Raw genomic sequence first — 8,690 nt, forward strand, 5'->3', positions numbered from 1 at the left:
CTGATTTTTTTATTAGCATGAGAAACTAGGAAAGATCTAAACCTTCATGGTTTTGATGGCTCAGTCCAGACATTAAATAGCTGTAAGGAGTAAAAATTCATGGCCACTAAGAGACTGCATTTATCACGACATCCATAAAAATTTAAATTAAAAAAATCCCACTTGGCACCAGGATTTCTGAATTAATACTTGCTTATGCTATGTACCCTATTAGAAAAACGTTCTTGTTAAAGTTACAGAGTTTCTAACTGCTTTCTCATCTTACTCTTAGACATCACTAATAGGTTACCTTTGGTATGGCAATCTATAATTACATCTCTTCAAAAGAGACATCATCCCTGCCGTGACTCGGATTTGAACCGAGGTTGCTGCGGCCACAACGCAGAGTACTAACCACCTATACGATCACGGCAAGTCGTCGGAAAACACAAATTAAAAGTGAGATTTTTTTTCCCTGGTGCTCTTTAAAATGTTGTATAAATGGTGCCACTGCAGTTCACACTGAGTGTTAGCAGCAGCTGGTCTAAACATTCCTACAATTAATTATCATCTCGAAATTGCTTCCAGACTTATTTACCTTGCTCGTAATAATCCACATTTATCAGAACTGAGGCCAAAAAAAAAAAAAAAAAAAGATTGGATTGTTATGATATACTCTCCCTCGTCCCTTAAAAATCTTTCCAGAGATATTTTTTTCATATTTTATCAGTAGTGGGGATGGGAAAGCAGACAACAGAAAAGACTGACAATGTAGATACAGATTTAAGCAAAATATCAGAATCTATTTCATTGAAAATTACATTGGATTAGTTGAACAAAGTCTGATGGATTCTGGTGTAAATTTTTGCATTGGATGGACATCATCTTCCTTACCTCTGCATGAGCACAGAACATAAAATATATCTTTTCTGGAATTTAAATTGTGAAAGAAAATGGTCGAACACAACAGACAAAGTCTGAAGGGAGTAAGCCCTTCTAAGAGTGAAGACCATCAATTAGTGTAATCCTGAAGCTGAGATTCTGAGTAGCCCTTACTTTTTTACAGATATTCAGGGACAAGAAGACTGCAAACAATATTCAAATATGCCAAATGGCAAAACAATTGCTAGTTCTTTCAAATTAAAGCTACAGCAGAAATCAAGATGCATAACATAAAGAAAGATTATAATGAGGAAAAATAATAATGTACAAACTCCAGGATACTCAATTCCTGTTCAGATAATCCAGCCTGGTTTTTCGTGCTCACTCTCTCCAGTTATATTAATTGTTTTAATACAAAATGTTTGTCTGCTTAATTGTCTTGGAGAGCACAGCAGCACACCACTGCAGTTGTTGATGTCCCACTGAATCTCTGAAGAAGGGGAAAGACATACAAAAAAACTTACTAGACTAAATTATGCGAAACCATGAACATGTCCTCAGCGTATCTTCAGCAGGCTAAGATGGGGATTACTCTGGATGATGGTCTGCACAGTGGGATAATTCATAAGTAGACTGTGGAAAAGAAACACGAGGCTGGGAATTTAAAATGCAAATTTGCTAAACAGGCTCTGCTCTGCTCTGCCTGGGAAGCAGAGGCTCTCACTGCCTCCGCCTTAGGATAAAGCACTGGTACCTCTTGCATTCACGTGGGAGCCCATCCTGCCACTGGAGCAGCAGGAGGGAAGGAGAAAGTGTCTCTTTCTGGTGGCTGGTGAGGACACTTGGAGCAAAAGAGTGTTCTAATGGTGTTTTGGACTGCTGTACTTCACCCCACAGCTTTCCGCAATGGCTTAATATGAGTAGAATAGCATTTTTTACTCAGGGGTCAACATACTTTTCCATAGGACAGGAATATGGCATTGCTCAATATCATGGAAGTGAACAAACCTAAAAAAAAAAATTGTTCAGTAGTATCTTCTCTGAAGTTTCTTGTTATTATAGACCTGTGAAGGCAGAGCTGTCAGAATATTTATTGCATTTCCATATTTCTGACTTTAAATAACTTCAGGTTTTCTAATTTCAGACCTTGTTATTACAGGTTACCTGCCTTGGAGTAATAAACAACTTAGGTTTTGGGTGGGTGCCTCAGAACATACAGATTTCTTCTAAAGACAGAAGCCAAGTAAACATTAAAGAGATAATAATAATGTCCATGGTGTCCACCTTCAAAGCAAGGGCATTAAGTTAAAATTACTGCAGGACTCCTTGAAGTACATTATAACATGATAATCAAGAGATTATGGAGATTTTAAATGTGGTTTAAATATTGTAGCCGTGATTAAACAGGATTTTTGCACACTTTGGAAGATGTATTGATCCACTATAGTTTTACTTCCCATGACATAGGGGTGCTTTAGTTTTGATGCTAGATTCCCCTCAAAAAATATCATGTGATTTTTAAAAATCTAAATGTCAGAGAAACAACTAAAAACAAGCTCCACTTCTAGTTCCATCTTATGAATGAAGTTTAAAATGTCATCTAATGTACTTTTTGCAAAAGTTGGAGTCACTTGATGTACAATTTTTTTATTTCGATCTATCTATACATGAGAATATAATACAACAATTACATTCCTTAACCTTTAAGATCAGTGCAAATTTTTGAGATTAGAAAAACACAGCAGTAACCACTGGGTAACAATGACAATTTCAGGCTTGTTCTAAACTGGTACTACTTTGCATTTCATGTCTACACATTTTTTGGAATTCATTATCATTTTTTATAATTTCTTTTAGTAAAATGTTATTACTGGTTCCTACTTTTCCCTGAAAGAATGTTAGTGCACATGAGCATGCTTCATGAAGTACTTGCTTAGTCATTCAATTCTCTGTCCCTGAGTTCAGCCTTTTTACCTTAGGATCAGAAAGACAGCTGTGAAATTATTATCAACATAAACTGAAATGATATCTTTCAAAACAATTACTTTTCAGTTAACTAGTCAGTTTTGGATAGAACATTTCTCTTGTTCAGGGTTGGCTCTCTGGTCAAAAGCAAAAAAGAGTAATCTGGCCCCCCAACAGCCAACAGGTACTTGGGCAAGGTCCTGGAAGAAAGGAAAATTTGAAATGTATAAAAAGTAAGCATATAGATTTTTTCATTTCCGAGTGAGAGTCTTTACTTTCCAGATTATTAATTAATGTAAGATGAATCTCTGCTGTCATTTACTTTTGGCCTGGGCAAACATTTAATAGGATTAGCCTCCAGACTTCTAACCTGTGCTCCAATTGAGTGCCCCCAGCATTTAATCAGACCATGAAATTTTTTGGCTTTTTTACCTTTTCAGTGACTTACATGTCCAAGATTTGACAGAAGAACTTGGGAAAGACATACCCCTGCCACACAGAAAGCTGAGTAGCCCAAGACATACACAGAGGAAACAGGAGAAGCTGTTCAGCTCTCCTCGGCTTACTACTACATATCTGGGTTTCTCAGCCTATTTTGTGCCTGTCTCTAGCAGAAAGGCTGTATTTCTTCCAAACTTGAAAATCAGAGACAAACTCTACTTAATTTTGAGTAACAATCTCGATTTCCATGACTCCCAGAGTGACTTCATGCAGTTCAAATGTTCATTTTGATCACAAGATGGAGTAGACTCAAGTGCTAGGTCAAAACCCAAACTTGGCTTAATACCCTGTTTAGACTACTTAGTTTAAATTGTCACAGTTTGCAACAGGATACTGAATATGTATTTTAAATGGTTATTGCAATTCTATGGTAGGCAGTTGTCATATCAAGACATTTTGGGATGTACAAGTGAAAAGGTCTCTTTTAGTCCTGTTTTTTAGTATTGGAAAGAGAGTTCTACGGGCATTTCTGTGTTTGGTGTTTTGTTCATGGACGCCTTCAAGCAAGGAAGCCCATCTCCATGCACATGTGCATGAATGATTTGCCTCAGTAAAAACTAGAACAGAACTGATTACAGGCTGAAAAAATTTTGCCGAAGGCTCTTTGTCATTAAAAACATAAAGTATTTAAAATATTTTGGTGCAGCAATAATGAATTGCTAAAAAGTAATTTTCATTAGCACACATGCTATGAAAGTTTAGCATTTTTAGGAGGCACAATCATCACCCAGGTCAGAGATGCTACTTGGAAGAATTGATGCACTGCTGGAGTTGTGATGTTTCTAGATGGACATATCCAATGCCCTTATTGGGGAAAGGTGAATACCACCTCAGTTTTTACAGCAGAGTTAACTTACTCAATGTTTACATTTCCTATCCTTACTGATTGTAATTTTTAAAGGAACATGGAAGAAGGGAGGAGATAAAATTACATTTAAGTATTGTAAACTGTTCAGGCCAGCATCTGGAGGTCTACTCTACTCCTTTGGATGGATGACATCATTTGGAGAGTCTAAAGTCATAGTGTTCTGTATATAGACAGTTCTGATTGGCAATATTTCACAGTTGCAAGGTACAAAGGTTTTTGATTTTTTTTTTAATTGCTATGCGCATGCATGGCGTTCAAGAAGTTTCTGCTCAAATGATTTCTGACTGCCTTTGGTTCAGCATTTTCACCACCAGCACTCCATGTGGGCACGCCAGCTATATGGACAGAGCCAGTTTCCCAAAAGCAGGGTATGCTCCCCTCCTTTGACCTGCCAGGAGCAGGTCTGTGTGAGCCTTGCAGAGCCCTTGATACTGCACCAATATAACATGCCACTCAACAATACTGCATCTCCTGCCTTGCAGGGGCAGCTTTCAGCTGATCCATCTTCCACCCCATAATAAAGCGTGGTCATTAAAGCCACCCAAGCACAGGGTGCAAAGGGTGCACAGGGAGGGTGAGAGAATCCATATTTCCAGGAGAGGATGAACCTACTTCTCTTTCTGTTTAAAGGGCTGTCATTTTGCTGAGTCTAGGACAGAGAGACTGTGTACCTGCTGGTAGCTTAACAGGATTATATGGGAATATGGAATTTTCCTATGCCGTGTACCTGTTTGCCATTTGACTACAGTACCTTCTTAGGCAGATTCTTCACTTTAGTCAGTGCATAAATGCAAAATAAAACTAATTCCCATTAGAAGTGAAGCCTGGGCTGAAAAGACTCTTTGGCAATTCGTTAGACAGCTCTGCCATCAGCAAGTGGTCTTCTCTTTTCTTCTACTAATATTATTTTTAGTAGTAGGGCAACTACTCTTTCTTTCTGTGTAATTTCCCACACTAAGAGTCCTAGTATGGAAGAGTCACCTTGTGATTCCTATTTTTCTTATAATTCAAATACATTCATGGTACAATATTTTTCTTTTGCACTGTGCATTCCCACAGTCAGTCAAAAAAGTAAAAAACTATGGAAATGCCCATTATTTTCTCTTAGATCATGTAACTTTTTTGTGAACAAATTTATCCCCCTTCTAAAGATTTTGTTTTTCTTTTCTGTTCTTTTCTCTTTCTGCAGCTTTCAAGTTTCTTTTTGGTAGCCAGAGGCCTACACTGAATAAAATGATTCAAGCATTCTTCTACCAGAACTCTATCTGCTTACAGAAACAGAAAATTCCCAAAGATACTACTACTACATGGCTACTTCTGCAACCATGTATACTTAAATATAGACATTTATGGCACAAAGGGAGTAAGTGACATGGCTAAATCTTCAAAGCCAACAAAATTCTATACCATCAGCATCACTTAGTTCCAAGTACAGCTGTGTAATAAGCCTTACAGCAACAACTCATGTGTCAATGATGAGAAAACTGCCAGTCAGCTGCCAATCACCCCACTTTTGCACAAGCTACAGCCAGCAGAGCGCTCAGGCCAACATTCTAAAAAGCAGATGCACTTCTGTTCATGAACAGCAAACTTCCAAAGTCTATATCATAAGTGGAACTTCATGCACTGTTGTCCAATGCTCCCGGTATGCAGTCCAAACATGCACTGGCATTTCATTCTGCTTATTTCTGGTACAAGTAAATGTGTCATCTGTTGTTCCTTCGTTTTGTGACTTTTATCTTCTTGCAAAATTGTCCATCTTACTGAATATTCATGTAGATTTTTCACTACAGTTGAAGATCCTTATGGGTGGGAATTTTTCCTTAAGTGATTCTTGCTCTTCAATTTTTTTGCATACTATTCAAGGAAAATATTTAAGTCAACTTGAATTAACAAATTGTGCACTGTGGCTTGCCTGAGGTACAGCATGAGCTAGTACTGATCTCTCCATAATTTTGATACTGAATCAGCAACCTGTCCTCAAGGATGTCCTCAAGCTGATGTCCTGGGAGGACAGAATATTTTTCCTGTGCCTCCAAACAGATTGAGAATAGGAAAGATCTCAGGATGTTCTTGTATTGTCAGACTGTTTAACAAGACATAAGCACAACTTCCCATTTAACATAAGTTGTTAGTGAATTAGTTGAGGAATATCCAAGGAAAGGTATTTATATTTATAGTGTTTCCTATTCTTTAAACTTTTTTTTTATTGCAACACATCAAATTGCTTTCATCTAAAGCCAGCAGTCCGTCATGTGTATCCAAACAGTCACTAACCACACAGCAGGGAGGATGACTGTTGGGCAGTTTTATAGTTTGTTCAGCACCATGCTCTGTATTCTGGTAAAGAAAAAGACAATATGCTTTTTTAAGCTAGGATTTGCCAGTGTTTTTCACTATGCTGCATTTTAGCTTACTATGGTTTCAGCTTTCTACACAGCAGCACTTTCTGCACACATATTCTTGCATGACAGGCAAGTCTGGAGAAAGCACCCAGAGAAAAGCTGAGATAAATCATGTCTGTATTCAACTCAGGCACTTGAAGGACAAGTGAAATTCCTTACAATGAGAACAAAGCAGTCAAACCAACAAAACTGAGCTAAGGTCTCAGAAGTAATGAGCTATACATGATAATGGTCCTTAGACTGAACACGTCTTCATGAGAGTCTTAAACTAAACATTCAGCAGCGAAGCAGGTATTTCATCACTCTGTGTTTATTGTAAGTTCTTGAAGCACTCAGAAAAGTATGAAAGAGATAAAACATTAGTCTTTTTGTAATATCAGAACTGCCACAGCCCATATCCTCCTGTCAGCCTGGAACATCATGCCTTCAGCTTTTTCCAGCAAGCTGCACAAGCTCTGAGATATGTTGACAATTAATGGCACTTATTCTGCACCCTCCTTATAAAATGAGAATGAGCATTATTTTTCATACACCTTTCTGGTAGAGCAAACTTCCCCATGTTTCCACAACCTGGAAGGCGCAGAGCCTCAGGGCTGTGCATCTTCAGCTATAAGCAGTTGTAAGTCTTGGCTAGTCAGATTTTCAGTGCACTGTCACTGCCTGATGGGCACTGCATGGCTCCACCCAAGACTTGAGGGTATATATCTATCTCATTAACCTTTTTCATATTATAAGCAGAACTGCTATATATTTCTTTCCCCATGAGTCACAAGGAAATTTGTTTGTGCCTTCTGTGTAGGGTTAGGATACAGTTAGCCACAGGAAAGCACTAAAGTAAATTATCCTGTGAGGTGCTATTTCAGCCTTTGCAGGTTCAGTTGGATTTTAGCTCGGAGTGCCTCTCAATCTAGCTACCATGGACTAAAAGTAACATTGACTGTGTTACTTTTAATAACTGTGCTACTGACCTGACACACAAACAGGCGCTGCCTGCAACGTGAAGCAGAGCTGGGCTATCCAGTCACATAATCAGAAAATACTAGCTGATGGTTCTGCTGTTAGCCACTTTGAAAGTGATAATATTATAGCAAAAGAGAGAAAGCACCAAAACTAAAGGCTGACCAAAGAGTAGAGTGTCAAGGCTGAATTCCAGCAAGTTGTTAGAAATGAAAGCCTAAGTCAAGCAGAGTTTTCCAATCAATAAGCTGGAATTTAGAGTTTTGGGGGGGGTTTTTTTGGGTTTTTTTTTTTTTTTTTTTTTTTTTTTTTTTTTTTTAAGCTGAAACAGGCAGAGGATTTCAGTTTTCAGATTCTTTTGCTTGGTTTAGATAATATCTATCCTTTAGATTGCAAATTCTCTACCATTTGTGAAAGTTAAGTGCAATCATCTTAAACCTACTGAAAATATACATTTTCTGAAGTTTTGAAACAAGCTGATTCCTAAGAATCAGTTTTATTGATGCAAACCATCCCCTCTTGCAATCAAGGAGTATGGAATAGTTTACCCTAGACAGGTTCCTGTCTTTTCCAGGTCTCAAGGAATGTGAATTCATGCATTACAACTCACTTTCTAGTCCTTCCTCTCTCCCTTACTCTCTCTTTCCCCATTAACCTAGTTATTTCATGTACTTACTTCATCCTGTAGACCAGTATGTATTCAGAGGATTACTCAAAATGAGGGAGTCTGTACTGAAACATGTTCACATTACTGTATGAATTTACCTCACTTATCATTGCGGCAGATTTTGTTTGGAGTCCATTTACTTGTAAGTATCTGAATGGGACGGATGAATGCAGATTTATGCATAGGTTTGTTGTGACAGCAGAGGAGTATGATGTTACCTGCAGTCCTGTACCAGGCCCCGGTAATACATGTAGAAAAAGGGTGCTGAAAATAGGACAGATTCCTTCCTTCCTTCCTTCCTTCCTTCCTTCCTTCCTTCCTTCCTTCCTTCCTTCCTTCCTTCCTTCCTTCCTTCCTTCCTTCCTTCCTTCCTTCCTTCCTTCCTTCCTTCCTTCCTTCCTTCCTTCCTTCCTTCCTTCCTTCCTTCCTTCCCTTCCTTCCTTCCTTCCTCTTTCTTTCTTTCTTC

General features: G+C 38.3%; 1 non-coding gene across 1 annotated transcript; it reads right to left on the reverse strand.

The window, feature by feature from the left end:
* Window positions 1-339: 339 nt before the first annotated feature.
* TRNAH-GUG lies at window positions 340-412 on the reverse strand. The gene has a single exon. It is a non-coding gene; the product is annotated as a tRNA-His (tRNA).
* Window positions 413-8,690: the final 8,278 nt, after the last annotated feature.

This window comes from Catharus ustulatus, chromosome Z (genome assembly GCF_009819885.2).
Source record: "Catharus ustulatus isolate bCatUst1 chromosome Z, bCatUst1.pri.v2, whole genome shotgun sequence".
In the NCBI taxonomy this organism is placed as follows: Eukaryota; Metazoa; Chordata; class Aves; order Passeriformes; family Turdidae; genus Catharus; species Catharus ustulatus.